We start from the raw sequence: 21614 nt of genomic DNA on the forward strand, positions 1-21614 counted from the left end.
TTTGTGTGTGTGTATGTGTGTGTTTGCAGTTCTAACTCTATTTACCTTTTTCTATTAAACTGGTCAGTTCTGAAAAAGGGTAAAGAGGTTTTTTTGTTTTGTTTTGTAGGTGCATGCAGTATGTTACAAAAATAAATTAATTGCAATTCTATATAAATAAGTATATAACTGCAAAAATAATTCATTCTCATTACAAACAGAAACATGTGAACTGTGTAGAGTTTAACCTGCAAGAGAAAACTGGATCACAGAAGTTAACACAAGCATGAGGAAGACTGTAGCTTGAACACTTTCAAGTAGGAGACCTAATTATGAAAGTTATCTTTTCATAGAGGGCTGTATGATATTACATATTAAACGGAAGTTGAGCAGAAAGAAAAAGTGTTTTAGAAAAAAAAAAGTGCACATGCTTAAAAATACTGTGAAACTGAACACATTAAAAAAAGTTTTTGCCGGCATTCCCAGAGGGTGTATTGTTGCTAGAGGCAGTTCTTCAAGACATTCTTTCATAATCCTCTTAACATGGATATCAATATTACATGTGCAGCCTTTTTGCCACTTTTCTTCCCTGACCTTAAATTTACTGAACAAAATTTTCCCTTTGTGGAAAACATCTGTATAAATTGTGCTTTTTAAATTGGATTACTGACGTCATTTTAATCTCTGGTAATATTAAGTTTTATGGAGATGAACTTGAGCATTATTATATTTTGAAATTGTGACCTACGTTTTGCATAGGCTCCCAGTAATATGGGGTTGTGGTGAATCAGCTTTTCCCCTCTCTTGTTATGCTTAGTGTCAAATTTCCTGTTGCATTTATAAAATCAAAAGAAGCTGAAAGGACGCCTGGACCCGGTACTAATATAAATTTGAATCAACCTGTTTGTTTTTTTTTTTATTTATTTAGCCAGAATTTCTAAAAGCAGAAATGTTGCAATTTCTTCTCGAAAACATTATACCCTCACCTTAAGGGATGCAAACAGCAGCAGGTGATTTGCATGGACTGGCATCTGATTGGCTCAAAGTGTAAGTAAGTGGCATTGTCATGATCCAGTTGCGCGCCGTCTCCAAGGGTCGTGGGCTCCGCCTCTCTCAATGATGTGGAAACAACACGCATGGTCCGTGGACGCACACAGACCTTGGAGGAGCGGCGGCGGCGTTCAGACCCGCATATCAAACCGGCATGAGGGAGAATGGATACTTCAGCGTCTGGAAAAAGGCAGCCATGTCCCAGAGGAGGTGAAGACAGGTACGTTAGCATGTGAGCGGGACCGGGACGTATGCTGTCCTTTATTAATGAGGGAGGAAAATGTAAGCTCGGTGACCGTCCGATCATGCGTCTGCGTGGTCCCATCGCCGCGTGCACGCACGAGCGCGTCACTCAGTCATACAAGTTTACTGGAGGCGAGACGCTGGCGCGCTGAAGTGCGATGCGGTGCGGTCCAGTGGGCAAGCCGACAGGATGCGCTTTTTTACCCTCAGGGTGCGCAGCGTTTGGCGTCCAATGGGGCCGATCCAGTCACCGTCGGTTGTTTTGGGGGGGGCAACAGCGGGCATGTGCCCGAATGGCGAGACACGTCAGGCTTAACGCATCCATGTCCAGACATATGAATTTCAATTCTGCTGCATGATTGGAGAGCGTTTGCTAGAGATGCAGGACAGGCAGCAGCATTCATTCCGTTCAGGTCCCCAAAACATCTTCTACCTCTCATGATCTATTGCGGTAAAATTCTGGCTTGATCTTTAATATTTGGCTTTTTTATTTATTTATTTTTTTTTTTTAGCGCGTTTCTTGTTGCTTTGCTGTTAACCCGGTGCTGCCCGTATTGAAAAAGCGTAAATACAGGTGAGTCATGTGGAAGGTGGTCTGTCGCCGGTGCTGTTGCTTTACTCCAGTGACCTTATGGTGTCATGCATTGTTGCAGCGTCACAGCTACAATCCGCTGTTTGCGGTATCCTCTTCTCATTTTTTTTATTTTCTTCTGTAGATTGCAGAGATGTGCTCCGCAACATGCTGTGAGCTATTTCAGCAAAATGCAGTCTAATGATGATATTTGTTCATTACACGTCTGTTTAGGATCAGTTTAAATGCATTTCCTGTTACTGCCCTGCAGTTCAGTCTGCTAAGTGAAATACAGCTTTTGCACAGAAGACAACCTCACTCTTTGCTGGGGGGCAGTTTCTCTCAGCAGCTTGTATTTATGGTGAGCCAACACAAGCATGACCCACAAATCCAGGGTAGTGTTTTAAATCTGCTGCAGAATGCAGTTTCACTCCTCCAGAATTGTGTCAAGAATGCTGTTTTAGTTGCAGGAATACTTGAAAAGTGAATTGAACTGGTTGTTGCAGCAGTGCCCCTTCTGTCGGTAGTACTCTTCAACTTAAACACTCAAAGTTTAACAGAGGTGACGCATCAGATATTTGCTGATTATTGTTTTGGGGAAGCTGTTCACCAGTTTTATAATGATATGATGTGTAATATATTTTTTTGTACTGGCGTTTTAAAGAGTGGAGCCCCTGAGATAGTTATCATCATCCTATACAAATTCTCTATCAGTGCCAGATTTTTATTTTAAAGGAAGATACATTGGTAATAAAGTACATTATCAGTGCGTTGGTGACGGAACAGCAGTATGCTGCCCTGAATGTTGATCTGCTCAGTGAGATGTTGTAGATTCAGGGACGTCGCTACTAATGAATTCCAAGTTTTTCCTATGGATACACTTCAGTGTTTTAGAGAATTTTAAAATGAGTCCCCCAAGGTTCATTATTAAGCCCCCTTTTATTTTCATTTTACATTAATAATCTTGGGACTAATAGTTAGTTTTACAGATTACAGTATTCTTTACTCTGTTCTGTTCTGAAATATTGACATGTTTCAAACTTCGTTTAAGGTGATACAGACACAGGACCCATAAAAAGTGCATTTAAAGCTAAATCAATGCTGTTTTCAATTAATAACTTGCATATTTTAAATACTTTTGATATTTCTACCCTGGTGGGAGATTTTGTCAAGTTAATATGGTCCTACTAATATTTGGTTATTTGGCTAGACTATGAAAACTGAACATCTGGTTAAAAAAGCAGAAGGTTAAATGGGCTTTTGCTCTATGTGCATCTATGCTTTTTACATTTTACCATTTCAAATTGTAGGCCGTTTCTGGTTAAACAAGCAATAATAATACAAAATCGTGGTCCCGGAATTCATGCAAGGTTGAACAAAAACACTCAGCATTTGAAAGTGGAAAAGTGAGCAAGACCCCCCAAGCAGGATGACCTCAGTGTTCAGGGATGTGTCCTAAAGGTGGTAACATGAACCCATCTGTGTGACATGCCTGTTCAGAGAGCTGACCTTCTGTTTGTCCCTATTTGTGTGGTTGAGCAGCAGCCAGTTTTGCTCTTCTCTGGCTTGTATTCATGCTCTGTAACTCTGAAGGATCTTCAATGTTTGACCAACTGTCTGCTCATGAAAGAATGTCTGCACATTCATATGGTAATTTGTCAGCTTTTCAGACAATCCGTGACTTTGTGCTTCATGTATGTGCTACCAAAACAGTGTTTTCTTGATATGTGCATAATCTAACCCTCGTAAGGGCTCTTGTGAATAATTCATTTCCATCCCACTGGCGCATAACTCTTCTTTCATTTGCAAAGTACATATTAACGACATTCTGATGTTATGTTTAGTGCCAAGTGAATAATAAATAAAGCATACTGTGATAACATTAATTCATTGGAATGCTTTGGTTCCTGTTTCCCATAGTTTCCAGAAGCTTTAGAAGAATATTACTCTTAATATTGTTAACTTGCATTAGGCATTGACTGGCTACAGTCAAAATCTACTTTGCCATGCAGTTACAATTGAAAGTGTTTTTAATGTGATGCCAGAGAACATGCATGATTGATTAAAGGTTCCTCTGTTGATATGGAGCATAGAATGATTCAGCTCTACCCCTCTCCCACCTATTGCTGGCTGAAATAAAGGCATCATTTCTTTTACACTCAGTACCAACAGATACCGATTTAGCTATTTGGAAATATTTGAGTTGCACAAAATACAGATTGTCAAATTTGGAAAATAAATACATTGCACACCAACAGTTACCCACGAAAACAAATATGTCCCAATTTTTGAAGATGCAACCCAAAGAGCCAAATGGTTCCTTTTTTTTACAATAAAACCTCTAAGATCCTGATTTACATTTCTGTTTTAGACATTTATGTCAATACTTTGCAAATATTAATCTATTGGCCCATTCAAACACTTCGAGCCTTATGAGTATTTTATTATTTTTATTCTCATAGATTTAACTAAAAGATTAATATTTGAATTATTAATGTTATTAATCATTCCACATGTCAGATTTTTTAAAACCCACTATATACAGTGACATATAATATTTTCTAAATAAATGAATTATTTACATCCTCATTACAAATACGCTGCATTAGGTTGCCACTACATTTTGAATGAACTTCTCTGCCTGTTTAAAATCCATTGTTTAAAGACCGGTTGCCCCCAATTTTCTTACATGTTTAGCACATGATCACAATTTGTCTAGCTGTGTTTTTGATGACAAACAAGAAAGCTTTCCAATGCTGTTCTGCTTGCATCTCAGCTGTAGTCCGTAAAAGAGAAGAGCTCAACCTTCCCCTGTTTCGCCTGACAGGATATCTGTCTTTGTTAGCAAATATCTCAGATGTGCTGCTCTCCTTTGGTCCTCTGCCATCTTTTTGTAGTTTAATAAAAGGAATTCTCTACATTCAGTCTTATGATGTATGCCAAAGGTTATATGGGTTTGTATTTTGTTTTTTCACTGCTAAACATTGGAAACCCCCCTTTCTTCATAGCACACATATTGCTTAGTATAAAGCCTTTCTTTTTCTAAGAAGATGTTATCTTGCATCATATTTTAGATGATGGAATGGTAATGTGCTGACTGCCAACATTATCTGATAGATGGCTTGGCAAGATTCATTTCCAGATGCTTTCCAGAGGCCAACAGTTCCTGCGCATCAGCACGACTTTGATGTATGCATTTAATGTTTGCAAAAAGAAGTTGAGAAAGCAACATACGATCCAAAAGTAGTACTAAAGTAATGTATCTGCGGCTCTTTGATCTTCCAGCTTGGATGATCATGAATTATTGAGCCAGAAATTATAATCAAAGTGCAAAAAAAGTAGCACGTTCTAGAAAGAAACAAGGATTGAGCTGTGTTTTGAGCTTTAAAGCCAGTTTTAAAGAGCTCTAACAGTATTTTGATAACTTACTGTGGGCTGCTAATCGAAATTAACCGTATATCGGACTGCAGTACTCTTCCCCAAACATTCTCATCTTTCTTTATGGGGATGAGTGAATGTTCAGAAATCTCATCACATCTCAGTTTCACCTATTCTGAAGCTGTGCGCAGAAACACAGGCGCTGCTGTCAAAAATGCACATGGTGATGGTCTTCAGCTTCACATGGCTGATCCAGTCTTGTAGTTCCAGGATGAATAATGGATACTAAGTGCACAAAAATACTGAGGCTATGAGTCACTTTGTGGAGACAAGAGTTAGGCTAACTTCACCGCACCGCATCAGTCAGAAAAACAACTACAGTAATTTCATTCTTAGTACTTTTGTGTTGACTTGGAGCTAAACTGTTATTAAAGTAGCATACTTAGAATAATTCCTCTTTAGAAGTGGAATTTTAATAGAGATTTTAAGTGTCTATGTGGTGGATTCAAGTGAGCATCAAAGCCAATTGAACTAAACCTGGTGGATATTCTTTCCATCACAAGATCAATGGATTCAATTCACATTAATTTAGAAACTTTGGAACCAATATTGCTTAACATCTGGTTTACCCACCGTGACATCCTGCTGCAGCAATGACTTGAGAGCAAGAAACAGAGTTTCTGTACTTCTAAACCTTCAGGGTGTGTGTGAACATTCAGATCTTTATGCTCATCTAATCCTGTCCTTGAAGAATCCACCTCTGACTATGTTAGTATTCAACTGGAACAGAAAACCTTGTCTTAAAAAAAACAACCCGTTTTCACTTGTTTTTGTGGAAAGATGACGGATATCCTACTTGGTTGTCTTTAGTTAAAGAAACTCTGATTATATCAACTTTTTGGAAGAATAATTAATGTGTTTCATTAAATAGGAATTATATTATTAAGTACTGATGCATTTAGAGCAATTCAAGACATCCTAATCCAGTCCTGTTCGAACGCTGTGGTCAAGAAATGCTTAATGTAGCTGTTTTCTCCTGTTTCAGATTCACTTAAGGTAAATTATGGGCAAAGTGTTTTGTGTAACTAACTCAGCATACAGCTGACTAAATGAAGTCGCTTGCGATGTTGCACTTTAATATATTCAAAGCTTCCCTAATGAGTAACTCTGGAGAGCAGTCACCTATGTTAGTAAAGGCTCAGTCTTGTCCAATGAATCTGAGCTTTTTTCTCTCTCTGAACTCTAAATTATTTTCCTCTCCCATACCCTCGTCTTTGATGTTGACTCTTGAGATTCCACTCTCAGCTGGAGACCACTGGATCATCCGCTAATGATCTCTACCCTGCACTGGTTACTTCTTTCATGTCTTGCACAGCACTTACATTTTTCTTTTTTTTCCCCCTACATATCAGTTGTGCTGGGTGCTGTTTGGCACAATGGATCATCTCTTTCCTCTGGTGTGGAAGGGGGCGGTGTGAAAGAGGAGGATGCGTGCAAAATAAAAACACTTGAACCTTCGTTCTCATGGACTTTATTTTCCCCCACCACTTGCAGAACGGAATTGTTGTCCTATCGTTGGCGATGGCCTTTAGGTTTGTGTGATAATTCTAAAATACATTTTTGCAGGGTTACTGTGACCTTATGAACTGAAATAAAGCTTGTTTGTGATCAGCATTGTTTGTATTTACTGCATGGTCTTCTAATTAATAGTAAATACTAAAGAATTTGATATCACAACTACATCATTTTGAATAATACTGCATCAAGTGGCCTATGCACAGTTGCTATAATAAAACACTATGGCTATTTATTAACTGACCTTTATCCAAGCTCTTCTGGGCAACAGGACTGTGATTTAGCCAGTTAGACATGGGCTTTGCTGCCTTTAGAAAGGCTTGAACTCTGCTGCCTTTTACCACATCTAGTGGTATTAACAGCCTTTCCAGAGAACAAAAAAGTAATAATTTATGTGTCAGATCCCTACACAGTAACCCAAAATGGCATTAAAAAAAGTCTCAGCAGTCATATTTAGAAATTTGTACAAGACAAAAGAAGCCGTCTCCACTGGAGACAAGAGGTTGCTCTTTACTTGGAAATCTGCGTGCTGTCTTACTTTATGAATCAGCACAAGTTAAGATCCATGTAAAGTACTTCTGGATGTAAGTGACCTTAATCTAAGAAGAAAAATGAGAGTTGAATTATTTAAAACGGTACGGTTGGTCTTAGGCTTTTCAAACACCTTTTCATATTCCCAATTGTGTATCTTCTGGATATTCTGAATATTTCTGTCATTTTTTGCATTGTTTGAAGGTCATTGCCGTAAACCTTGCCCAGATGCAGCTACATGTGCCGTTTTATTATCTGGGACAGAAATCTTAATATAAAGACTGCTTGGCGCATGCAAGCTTGCAATTGAACCCTTGTGGGTTATGTAAAACTGAGAAGCATCCTGTAAAAGTCTGTAAAACAGACATTTTCGTTTCACCCTTTCTGTGGAGATTATAAAGATTGATAGATGGAGATTACATCTTGTCCTAGTGGGACCAAGACCAAAGCGGACTTCTGTAATTTTAAAACAATGTCAGTCTCAAAAGCGTTATATTGTATTTTATGAACCTGTAACCCATTGGGATGTTGGTATTGGGTATTGATTTACACAGAAGTCAAAGATTTGTTACTTGGGAGTTGCAATTTGAACGTAGTACATCCACAATGTTCTTCCTGTGTGAAACGCTCCCTGAGAATGGAAAATATCAAGTATTTCTAGTGAGAGAAATACTTTTATAAATGTAAAAAGCAAAAATATTACCCGTTTCTCAAAAGAATATCACAAGTGCTGCATGTAAATCATTTTCTTTGTAGTCAGTAAACACCCAGTGGAAAGCTGATGACTTATTGTTTATTGTGCTGTTGTTTTAAGATGATAAAGTCCCCTTCGGTCTTGGACCGTTCTGTTAAGCTGTCAGCTTCAACCTTGTGGACCAAATATTCTGGGCTTACACTGAATAAAGATGCTAAGAGAGTTATTTACAGTGTGTAAGATATTTATTGTCAGTAACATTTTAACAGAGCTGGACTTTAAAAATGTCCTCGTCCCTTTAAGGAAAAAGAAACAAGCACTTAGAGGGAACCTATGTTGACTGTCTGCCTCTATTCATTAGCAATGATGAGAGTGGAAATCATTTGATTTACTTGCCCGCAAATGCATTAAATGGTGATTTATTAAAGAGCTTAGCGCATCTGGGTCCTTGGACAGTACCAGTAATGTAAAATATTAAACGTCTGTATTTGTAGCATCACCTGGCAAATTGCTCCAGAGCAATCAGTGCCTTGGATGTTCAGCTACATCAGCTCCTGGCTGAGTGTGGGCTTATTACCCTTCTGCCAGCAGTGACATAAACGGTTTTAAGTTTAGCTGAGCTGCAACCAAGCAATCTACATTTCTGAAATGCCTGTGGTGACAGTCGACAAGGCATCAGCGTTAACCCACATCATTCATGCATTTTTACTCCAGTCAATGTTCTGTTTGTTAAAGGAGAGGTGCATAGGTTTGGGTTACAGAATGTATTAATTGACATTTTTCATGCTTTGTCATGTGCTTCCAAGTCCTTTTTAAGATCACACAGTAGCTATTTGAATGCTAATTAAAAAGTATGAAAGTATCAATAGGGAATTTTTTGTATAATTTGTATTTTTGAAATATCCTGACCCTAGTTTGGTGGAATCTGGCTCAGAGCTTCATCTTGTGTAATCCCTCTCTAAACAAGGCACCTTTGTCTTTATGAGGGCATTTCAGTTATTTTATCAGGGTCACAACCTTCTGAGCCACGTGAAGATTGGCTCAGAATGGGAAGTCAGTCTTGTATGTTTTAATTATTATTTTGCTTAAATTATTAAATTCAAATCTTGTCTGGAATAACAATATTTTTGCCAAACTGAGATTGACATTTGCATTTGCAACTCTGGTCCAGGATCAAATAAATGCTTTATACTTCGTTTACATACGTTTGCTGCGCGCAAACTGCTGGTATCTTCTGGTGTTGATCGGGAACAAGTGTCGCATTTAGACAGCACTTCGTCCATCTTTAGATGAGACTGCCGAGCCACGTGGAACCTGCTGTAGTTACCATGCCAGGGCACTAGATGGCACTGGGATTTTAGCATGTCGTCAAATCTCGTACGTCCTTTGAACGTTAACGTCGTCCTTCAGCTGTGCGTTCTGTGACTGGTCGCTTTCACACCTGCAGAGTACTTCACACTTTCATGTGGGGTGCTACCAAAAAGTTGCACTTGGAGAACTGGTTTCAAAAAGTCCCAGTGTCGACCTATGGCTCAGTCGCAACAAAAATGTTATGGTTTCACTGGAAACCATGTAATGGAATATTATGGAAAATGGAAAATATAAACTTTGTTTTTTTTCATTTGTTTTTCCCCCAAATAAAACATACATATTGACTAGATATCTGGTGACTATCGGGGAATATGGTGTCTATGCCCACTTTACTATTGTTTTTTCCCCCCTTTTTGCTAGAAAACTAAAATGGATTCATTTTTTTAGATCAGTTTCCAAAGACACTACAAATTTAAGATGAAGACTAGGCAAAGAAATGATGAGCCACAGTGGTTTTGGAAGAATTGTTTGCCCAGCACAGCCTTAGTCAGACCCAGAGCAATAGATTAACACGTCCAAAATCAGTTTTTTGGGCTTTGTACTGATTTACTGGAGGTGTAGTACACAGAACCAGATCTGAGCTTCAAACTGACATGGGTGATCTCAGCATTAGCCAGGTAACCCAGACTTTTCAAGTCAGAGTTTTGTCTTGAGAGCTTTCCACTTGACTTATCTTTCAACTTAGAAGTCAAAATTTCCAACTTCTGAGTTTGAACAGAAGACACATAAGCTCGTAGCTCTTGTTGTCTTTCCTCCTTGGCTGGAGGTTTCTCACACACACTTGCTCAGGGGATGTTTCACTGCTCGGTGTGCATGCCAAGCTGTTTTCTGGGGCACATGATGCAGGCTGCTGTTAAGCATGCGATGTGTTGCCCTCACTCTTACATTCCCCCCCATCTATTTTTTTTGTCTCTGCTGTGTCCTCTGCAGTTCTGCGTCAGAGCTGACGTGATTACCATGCAAGATGTGCTGTGCGCTTCTCATGTAGTCCATTAGGTTGCCTGAATCTTTAGAATCATACATGACAACAGAGTAGTCTTTTTCATTTTCCAGAATCAAGTTTTACCGAGCCTACTCTGATCCTTAAAACAGGATGTCAAATCAGGATTACTTTCTTGGGGTGAAACAAAATCTTGAAGTTAAATTTTCAGTATATTTCCTGGAAAAACAGTTTGTCACGAAAATACGCTACTCAGTTGCTTTCAACGTGTGGCTTTATTTGGTGACGTAAGTTTAGTCGAATATTATGAATGGCAGAAAGCTTTAAGTTAAGTTAAAGCTTAACACCCTGTTGTATTGTTTAGTCATTTTGAAGTTATGGAGGAAGTAATTTTTGAATTACCTAATTTCCTTCTATACAGCTTAAGTAGAAAACAACTAGATTTCTTTCCTTCATTCTTGACATTTTATTTCTCATCCAAAAGGTTTCTTCCGTTTCAAACATGGTTGAAACTAACAGGCTTATAAGCTGTAGTCAAAATGGATTGTTTTTACAATAAAACTGACTATAAAGCGCAAGACGCACCAGATCCAATTTGGCATCTGATTTGACCAAAATAAGCAATTAGAACACATTAAAGTTAATGGGGCCTCACAGACCACTAGCGATTCCCTGCGACTGTGTCTCCAAATGTCTGACCAAAATAGCCTCCATGTGTACCTTGGTCGGAAGTATGAGGCAATTTGATGACAATGTTATGAGTGAAATGGGAAGTGAGACACGGTGGAAAAGTAAAACAGATCCGCTTTGGGGAAAAATACAAACAAAATCTTTTACTAACAAAGAAAAGTTATGTACGTACCCATGGTAGAAGCTCGGAAGTACAGAAATTAAATGGAACCGTGAAATGACAATCTTCTTTGAGCTTGTTTGAGCATTTTGAGTTTACTGTCACGATGGGGGGGGATTTATGGCACGTACTCTTCTGTGAATACTCAATCCCGCAAGTCCAGTAGTCCGTAGAGGGACTTTTGAGTTGGAGCCTGTGGGTCATGGAAAAACGGATCAGAACTTGAAGAGTCGGATGCAAGCAGTGTATCTTGGGCTTGTGAGTTGAAGCTGCCATCGTTGCAAATGGGGTGGCCAACAAAATATTAATCCTATAGAATGGGATGTCTTTCACGTGCATGTGCATGCAAAGGCAGATTAATATTCTTTGGCCATGAAGTCTAGCTGAACTGATTATTTTTTGAGTTATTCTGAAAAACCAACAAACCTCCAATTTTCTGCATTCAAAAGTCAGCAATTTGTGTAAATATCACATTTCCTTTAGAGGGAATTTACAGAGAGAGAGAACAAGCATTCCTGCTGGCAATAGATTTGTAATTTATGGAGATGAAATTATAGAATAAGAGAGGGAGGAGAGTATCAGCTGGAGTGTGTTTGGGGGGTGGGTGGCTTAGGGTAATAAAGAGTCACTCCCCCTCTTTCCCTCCTCCTGTTTTCCAACTCCTCTGTGCAAATAGTAGTCATTCTGCTGGGAATTCACATCAGGGAATCTTAAACTTAGATTCCAATTTACTTCACTGTTCTCTGTGGCAGAAAACAAAAAAAAAACACCTGGGTTTACATAATAAGGTAAGTCATTATGTTCGCTGGTTATTGTTTGGCTTTTTGAAACGCTGTTTGTGTTCCAAAAAACACTCTCCACAGGTGAAGCATGTTGAGTTTGTGTTAAGTATGCAAGTTAAGGTTTTCAGATGCAAGTTGGTATTTTTGTTCAAGCAGATTCATCCAGCTGCTTTATCACTGTTTTATATTTTTGTTGAATTCCTTTTGCATTTTCCACTTTTTACTTTCTTTATATATATATATATATATATATATATATATATATATATATATATATATATATATATAATTATTATTATTTTTTTCTATTTTGTGACCATCTTCAAAAATCTCAGCCCGTTTCAAACGTTGTGGGTGTAAATGGACGTCGTTGTGACACCACAGCTGTTTCTGTTTGGTTATTCTCACAGACCAAACAGAGGCGCTCGCAGCCGAATCGTTGTGTTTTTACAGACGGTGAGCTAAAATTGCGACTGACAAAAGTGTTGCTGGTTAGAGAGGTGTGCTGCGCGTTCCACCCCCTTCTTCACACATACATGGCAATTTGACTCTGCCTGGTGTCGTTGCCAGTCGAGAGGCGTATCCACCGTGTATCAGTTACAACCTCCCATTCCTCGTCCGTGCTTTTACACGAGGAACCAATGTGGAAAGAAGGCGTTTCAGGCCCGGCTTAACGTACGACGTAGGAAGCGGACCTTTGTTTTCAACCATTTTATACCTGTAGAACTCCAGTGTAAAGCAAAAAAAAAATATATTACCTACATTTAATTGCGCTCCATTCCCGACAGGAAAACAAACAATGCAGCCCGTCTTTGTCATTGCAATGACAAAGCGGTTGCTGGTGCTTGCACTGGTGGTTCTGTGATGCTGGGAAAGACAAATGATGAATTGCAAATGTGAGAGGTGGTCAAAGTCAGAAAGAATCCCCAGAGCACATCCTGGAGGGGGGTAGCTGCAGACTTCATGATGTCCGAGTTCATTTAAAATCAGAGCATTGTGCTTAAAAGGCGCTGTGACTCCTGCGGTGGGGAGAAGGGCGAGAAATGGTCATCTGCTGTCATAGTTATGGTAATGTATGTGCCGTTCAAGGCTCAGCAGGACAGGAGGTCAGATTCTGACGGCCTGGGTTGTAAATCTTAACAGTGCTTCTGAATCAAGGAGAGAAACCTTAATAATGAAACAAATCGTCCTTTTTAAAAAGAAAAAAAAAAGCTTTGTACCCAAAAATAATATGCAGAAAATGTAATTAGCTTTTATTCTCTTTCAACAAAATTGTCTCCAGAAAAGGCAAACGTGTGGAGGAGCTTGCTTTCACAGTCTTAAGCTTGGAAAGCCTCTGTGCAGTTAAACAAAGGCTATATTGTAGATTTACAAGCCACAAGCATTTGTCAGGATCATGTGGTCTCTCAGAACTAAGCTTGTAACGCTTTGACCATATGAAGCAGAATGCAGGATCACGGCCACGATGCAGACATCTCTCTCCACACAATGTAAAAGCCAATGTTATTTCACATGCGAGCAGATTTGTTAACATTTAAACACTTATTTTTAGCTTTTAGTTCCTTTATGCTTGTATTAACCTTCATAATGTGCTGCGTAACACACAGGGAAGTAGTGACGTCGAGTTTAACTTGGACGTACTAGGGTCCAGCACATGCAGTTTAGTAAAGAGGACTGTTATATTACTGTAAACAGAGTTGCTGAGAGGAAATTGACTCATTTTCTACCTTGCTTTGTGCAGTCATGTGTGCCGAGATCTTGTTTGTTTCTGCTCTGTGGAACAAGTGCATCACAGCAGAAAGCTGGGAGCTTCAGGCAACTTATTGCTGGGGTGTGCTGTAGACAACTTCATGGGGTTTAGAAAGATAGTTTAAAGATGGTGAACATTGAACATATAGCCTTGATGGCGAGCTGGAGACATTATGCAGGAATTAAAAGATAGCACAATTATTTTTGCACATTTTTTTTAATTTTTATTTTGGATAGTTATTTTTTGCATTCACTATGAGGTAGGGAACAAACACACACATTTTCCCCCCACTGCAGCATCTAACAGGAACAGACCTATTGTGTCTCTAGTTTCTATTTGCAAAACAACCTGGAACATGAATTCCCTGCTCATTAATATTGGAATCATAAATGTGAACATTCATCTTGACGTTGACCCAGTTGTGATTTTGAGTGGAGTGTGTACTTATGGTGGTGTATAAAATGAAACACACTCAGACTGAAAGCATGAATGGTTTTTCTCCATTTACTGACCTGGAATCTGATGTTTGGCTTTTTGGAAATGCCCAAGGGAAGTGCATGAATGAATCTTTTGGAAAATATTGTTCCATTGTTTTGATTACACTTTAAGTGTGGACCCTTTGGAAATATTTTGGCATACAAATGTAGGAGATCTACAGGGACGGACATATCAAATTCTGTTAGCGCAGCTAGCAATGCTAACAATGTAGTCTGTGTATGAGTATTTTAACGAATGTCCATCCTTACCTAGACTTTGAGATTTAGGAAAAGCTGCTAACATCTCCAAATCTAGCATGTTCCATGACAAAGGTTGAAAACTCAAACTGATAAAACAGTGTAGCTCTGTTCATCCTTCTTGTTATCTGCTATTAGTTTCACTCTCTGTCTTTCGCATCCTGAATTAACCTCATGTTGATGTGACGTAGCTTCTTTCTCCTTCAATTATTTTTAAACATCTGAGTCTGAAAAGGGCTCTCAGCGCCTAATGATGAAATATATAAATATTTATTTTATGGAAATCCTGATAAACTTCAGGTAGAAGAAATTCTGAATCTTGCTCTCTCTTTTGAGAACACTGTTATATTTTGAAGCGTATTAGTCTTGAGAGATCAGTTTACATCTCAAATCTCACATTTTATGCATCTGGCTCCACTCTCATTAATATTTCCACCCAACCTTTTTTTTTTAGACGAAGCCAGTCAGAGTCATTTATGACATAGGGCATTGTTTCACAATATGGAGGCCCTTTTCCGTTCCTACATCGTCACCGGTTTCATTCCTCTGATTGGATGTAACTGTGTAACCGTTGCGAGACTGCAGATGTAAATGATTTTTTTTTTCTTTTCTGGTTTGCATATGGATATTTGCTTACTGAAAGACAAGATAGTGGACTGTTTACCAAAAATTCCTCTGACTGCTTCATGATTCAAAAATGCAAATTTCCTCCGCAGCAAATAATAAACATGAGAAGGTGCTAATATTGGAACCTAATGCTGGTCTGAGGTCTAGTGGTTTATGACTGCTTTCAACTTGCAGCTGTTGAGGTGCTTTGAAAAGCTGTCAATGAGAAACTGTGAGTCTGTGTGTTGGAGTTGGCATTTGAGTAGCAGCTCAGTGGAGAAGAAAGTCTGGAACTGGCACCTCCAACACTGAAGTGAAATGTTAAATATCAAGACCAGACCATATTAGCGTTTCTTCATTCCATTTTTGAGGTATTTATGAATTCCTGCATTTTTTTTTCTTACATTAAGTTTCTATATTAATGATGTTACATATTCTAATGTAAAGTACAAAAATGATCCTTTGCATTGTTTTGACTGAAAATTGTGAAGTTGCAAAAACAGAAGAGCTCTATTTTTTCAAACTTCTAACTCAATTGCAGAATTACACTACCTTCTACTTTTATCTGACAAAAAACCGATTACTAGTCTTTTTTTATTTTTTTAGATTTACGAAACCGGAATGTGGAGTTGTCACATAAAAATGTCACATTTGCTCTTTTTAAGTACAAAGTTAAAACAGCTGAGTGAACCATCCTGCAATGTGGTGGTTTCATATTTTTGCCAGGGATAGCAGTGACCTCTGCATGCAGGGATACCCCAGAGGAAACACTGGTAGGGACCAAGATGTCGTTAGGCTTTTTTAACAACAGCTGCAGCTCAACATCGGACTCCATGTCACTTTAAAGAACACAGGACCTTTTTTTACACTGCTCTAAAAACCTGCTAACAACCACACTATCATCTTGCTTTTGAGACCAATGTGAAGGTGTAAAGCGGTTTCTTTTTTCCTGCATGAAATGACTTTGTAGTAGTACTGGTTCCAGATTCTGGTGGGCTCGGATGGAAGAACGCAAACATGTGTACACTGACTTTAACAACTCACACTGTGTGCCTGAAGGTGAAAACAAACTAATTGACAAACAGCAATCGCGTAAATGATCTTGCTGTTCAGTTCCTTCATCCCAGTGTGTTTGTTTGAAGCAGAACTTTTGTGTTTGGTCTAAAACAGGGGTCTGCAGCCTTTTTGAGGGGGCACTATGTTTCTATTTATAGGCTGCAAAATAAAGAAAAACATCCAAGTTTTCTAAAAAGAAGATGGAAACAATTGCTGAGGTAATTGTTATTGGTGGAAAATGACGTTAATTTTTATTTTTTTTTAAACCACATAGTTTCCAACCTAATGACAAGAAAACATGTTCCAATGATGCCATTTGGTTTGGCCTTATTAAAGGAAAACATTTAAGCAGGTAATGAATATACTTTTCCAAAAGCCTGCAGTTCTGTATTTAAAACGTTTTGTATTACTCTGTTTCAATATTCTAATCTTAAATGACATGTTTTGTTGGCTGCAAGCAGAAAATCATCATTAATAGAAACGCTTGGAAACATCAGTATGTAATGAATTAATATAGAATGCATTTCACTAGGAGTTATTAACATAAATGATATCTCAGAACATTTTGAGACTAAGATGTAGTCAAATATACCCTGCAAGTGCAATGTGTCATCCTTTCAAGTTGTTAAAATGTAACAATGGGTCCAATAAGACACACAGGTCGTCTTTGTCTCCACTGAAGGATTGATTATCCAGTGAAAACCATCGTATCTGCATTTTTATAAACTACAATATGTATAATAGCATTATTATAATTGTAAATCCTAAAACCTGCAATTAATTTTAAACCAACACGTGTGGTTTGCTTGATTAGTGTACATTTATATATACAGTATTATCATAATAAAATGACACAGGCTTTTAATTTTCAGTTAATGACACCACAGATTTCACCATTATTAAATCAGGGGGAGAAACGATGCTAACAGGTTCTGACTGAGGCATTGGAGTAACACACAATATACAACACAGCCAGACATTCACTGACACTCCAGATGGCCACTTGTCAGCTTAGTGCACAACACCCCACTGAGCTCAGACCCCACTGGCCCCAACTCTGAGCATGCAGCCTTCAATAGCCAGGAGGATAGCAACTTGTTTTGTCATTATTTTGGACCTTGATAAATAGAAATAATTTGGATGATTCTGACTGGCCTATAACAGGAGACGTTTGGTCCGGTACATCTTCAGACAGTGAGAAATAAAAGGTGTGCCTTTTGCTAAGTGTATGTAAACTTCTGGTTTTAACTGTATAGTTATATACTGTAAGTATTACCAGAACTAAAAAAAGAAGAAATATAGAAAAAAAACGAGATTTCAGTTTAAATAAAGACAATATAAAATTAAAGGAAGGTGGGAAAATTATTGTCGGAATAGTACTGTTGCGCCTAAACAGTACTAGGATTACAGTTTTATATGCAGATAAACAACGACTGATTGAAGAAAAGCAGTCATAGTGTTGCTGTTTGGGTCTTATTCCTGCACACATACGGATGCGAGTTTATTAGCTGGAAAATATGATCCGTCTTCAGTGCAGCCCTAATTTGCGAATCCCTCCCCTGTTCTGTATACCTACCTGTGTTATTATCTTAAGAGCCTGCTGTGTTTAGATTATAGGGTTTTATGTTTCAGCTTGTCACTAGTGAGCACAGTGCATTCTTTTCAACAGCATATTTGGTGTCTCTCATCCCTGCAAACATTTTTTTTGTTGCCTTTTTATATTACACTTTATTTTTTTTGTAGGCTTTGTGGCTAAACTATTTAGACCGCATATTTAAAGTTGATGACTTGAAGAATCTTTGTTCACTTTTAGCTGTTGGTAAATCCGATTTTGCCTCTGGGGGGATTTTCAAAAGATAAAAGTAAGTTGGCTTTGGGTCTCCGAGTGTCTAAGGAACAAAGTTAAATGGGGGTTTTGACAGTTTCCTCTTCCTGTTCCAGCAAGCCTAGGAATTTCTCAGTCGTAAGATGTGCCTTTAAGTGTTGTTTTGCAACAAAAGGACCTTAAATCTACCCTTCACATAGCTTAGACCTGACATAGTGACACCCCCTTCCCTCAGGCCATTGTTTAGAAAAATCTTTATTTATAAGGACATTATACAAATTGTGGTGTTACCAGGGAATACATAAAGATAACAATTCCAAATGGGAAACTACAAAGGCATTCATTTAATAAAAACTTACACTGCTTTTCCATGATAGCTTATTTGAATTATGAGGTTAATTAGCAACTGGGCACATCTTGCTAGATGCATCGATTTACTTAATTATCATTAAGTGTGACCGGATGTTGTTGCAGTTTGCTGGTCTTTAGCGTCCAGTTTTACAAAATGCATTTGAAAAGCACTGCAGTATTGATCCTGGAGAATCACTATGGATTATAAGGCCAGTCCAAGATAATTCAGACACAGCCGTTCTGCAGAGAGAATGATTTCTGTGGATGCAGCATTTAAGAGAGTTGGCAATACTCCAAAGAGTGGATGTCCCAGAAAGCTCCCGCTGAAGCGCAGCATCCTGAGAAACTGCAAACAGAAAACCTTAAGGTTGCAGCTCAGACTCCAAACAGCTTTAATTGACGGATGGAAAGTAAGTACGACATGAAAAACATCTAACAAATGCAGCAAGCTTCTAGAGCAAAGTGTATTTATTTTTAAATAAGATTTCAACCTGAAGCAGAAAAATGTACCTAACTAACAGCCATGTACACACTCACACCTGGACACAATTTAGAGGGACCAATTAACCCAACAGTGATGTTTTGTAACTGTGGGAGGAAGTCAGAGTACCCTGAGAAAACGCCTGCATGCACAGGGAGAACATAGAAAATGTTTATGGTTAAATATAGGTACAGATAAATGTAGATTTTTTTTTGCCTACCTAGAGGCATGATAATGCTTTCCGTGTATTCACACCTTCCCAAATAGGTGGTAGCTTTGTTGAATCTCTACTTTCCTAGAAGCGGTTTTGTTGCTGTTATAGATGCATTAAAAAGTCTTGCGGTTGTGTTCCTATTTTTGGATTGTTACAGAAGCAAATTATGAGTCAAGCTATTCTCCGCACCTACACATCCTGCTGAAATGAGAGGCAAATCACTGTTTACTTCATGTTTAGGAAACTTAAAAGTCCCAGGGCACCAATGAAGCTTTAAGCAAAATCCATAAATGTTCGCGTGTACTTTGTTTTTCCAAGACAGGGGTATCAGTTTGTGATGCGACTAAAGGTTGTTTTCTGTGGAGAGCATGGTTATGTTGATGAGCCTCTATGAGGATTTATGACAAGTAGCTGAACTGACCCGGATCGGTGTCCCAACAATCCCAGTGGCATGATGCTTTCCCTACACATGCATCAATGTGAAATGATTGACATTCTCACTAGTGGCTACATTTCTTCTGTGCTGTCAAGAAGAGAGACGGCTCTATTCCTATTTAGTTTGGTTGGCCCTGGCACTGTGGAAACCTTTTTTTAATTTGGAGTGTTTTTTTTTTTTTTTTTTACTACTGTTGCAACTACACAATTTACACACACAAGTACTAAAGGGGATTGGAAAGTCGGGTTAGAAAAAGTTGGAACAATACTCTACTTGTTTCCTATTGCAGGTTAGTAAGACAGAGAGATATTGTTATCCCAGATTTCTGTTTCTCTGTTAACTGTTCATGTGTCTTAAAATGGTTACCTTAATTTGTGGATCCAGGCTTAAAAAGCAAAAGCACACATATGTTGCAACTTATATTGGGTTACAGAGGCAGGCAGGTTCAGTCATGCTCAGTTGTTACGGGTTTTGTTGCCAAAAAAAAAAAAGCCTTTATGGAGAACTCTACTATCTTTTTATAGGAGGATATCTGGGACACTGATCAGTGACTGTTCTGTTGACATTTGAATAAGTTCTGTTTTCTCATAAATACACTCACTAGTAAGCTACAGTGGACAATAGACTACTGTACTGTACTGTACTGTACCACAAGAAAAACATCTGTGTGCAGTTTGCTGTCCAACTTGTTAGCAAGTGATTAACTCTTGATGCAGCATTAATACATGAACGATTTGTATAATATAATAAATTATAATATAATATTATATGATGTAATATTATATTATATTATGTAATATAATATTATATATACTATTCCACAGTTTTAGAGATCCTCTTTAAGTAGCAGAACCTTCATTAGCAGACATATTTGGACTTCAGGCCTAAAATACTTTATTTTTCTCTACACAAGATGACATCTGCAGAACCATTAATTTTTAACATTCAAACAAATAAAATATGAAGAAACTTTAGCAGGAAATGGTACGGCCCTGATGTAGCGCAGAGGGTAATGTTGCAGGCACTTATACTTTGTGTTTGTTCCTGTTTGTTTTCCTGTCAATTATATAAAAAGAGGATTACATTAATAATCTAAAACATTATCCATTGCAGTGCAAGTCAGTGGTGATCGGAGAACATAATTAAGACAGAGAAATGGGCGCAACAAGATAGAAAAACAAGGTCAGAAAGAGTTTATGTAACACTCCCATCACTGCAAGCTTGAGTGCATGCAGCAGCGGGAGGTTGTTTTTTTTTTTTTTTCACTTGCATGCATCAGCTACACACATGCATACTAAAACACTGCAACCCCTAAAGAGTCCTAAAGCTAGAAAAGGAAACATGAAGGGGGGGATAAGAGCTGCATCCCTGGGTAATCTTCACTCCCATCTGCTGATGGTCTCTGGGTTTAAAACGGGGGGAGTTGTCCTGCCTTGAGGACGGTGGATGGAGTCTGAATAAGTGGTCTGGTGAAAACCCTCCTCCTGCTTGCAGTTCCCCTATACAGCAGGGGGTAGCTTCTGAGAACAAATGGTAATTGAACAACACGTTGGTTCACTTCAGCTTTAAATAACTCATGTTCACTCAGCCTGTCACTGCAGTCTCTGGTGCATTTTAAAAGGGGTTGACTCAATCATCATATTTGATGATCGGTTTAATATCGGTTTAATAGGAGGTTTTAGCTGGTTAATATAACCGAAACTTGTTGAGAAAGTAAAAGGTTGTTTATCTGAGTAAACCAGTTGAAGTTGCATTTGCTTTATGCTATTACACTGCTATATCTGTCCCGTATTGAAATTAATGTCCCTTTGTTATCTCCTTTATGAAGTGTAGCAAGTTACATGCGTACATCATTTATTATATTTTTTGTCTTTAGTGGCTCAAAGGTATAATGCAGGATTTTTGCTGACATTTGCGTCAAAACATTATAAGTGAGGCAACTGCTTATCTGCAATAGAGAGTCTTTATTTAGTATAAATCCAGAGTAGTTGGGCTTTTGGGGTGACGCCAATGGCTACATTGAGAAGGGCCAAAACTAAAACTACCACCTTGAAAACCCTCAAAATGACACAATTTGTGCATTTTTTTATGAATGGTAATTTAGATGGAGGATGGAGGTTAGAGGTGATGTGCCACCAATGATCCTTCTTTGTTAAATGCACAAAGAATTGCTCATGTTCATCATTTCCTGTCTAAA

General features: G+C 38.3%; 1 protein-coding gene across 3 annotated transcripts in view; it reads left to right on the plus strand.

The window, feature by feature from the left end:
• Nucleotides 1-1086: 1086 nt before the first annotated feature.
• Nucleotides 1087-21614, plus strand: part of LOC103474994 (rho guanine nucleotide exchange factor TIAM1-like) — a 49092-nt gene continuing 28564 nt past the window's right edge. Inside the window, exons 1-2 of one of the 3 annotated variants that reach the window (XM_081614596.1) lie at nt 1087-1249; nt 16385-16462. The gene's annotated coding sequence lies outside the window, so the exon portion shown is untranslated. Of the gene's footprint in view, nt 1250-1798; nt 1847-16384; nt 16463-21614 lie in introns of those variants that run through there. The other 2 variants (XM_008426338.3, XM_008426340.3) reach the window with 2 other exon arrangements.

Source organism: Poecilia reticulata, chromosome 13 (assembly GCF_904066995.2).
Source record: "Poecilia reticulata chromosome 13, P_reticulata-male-v2, whole genome shotgun sequence".
In the NCBI taxonomy this organism is placed as follows: Eukaryota; Metazoa; Chordata; class Actinopteri; order Cyprinodontiformes; family Poeciliidae; genus Poecilia; species Poecilia reticulata.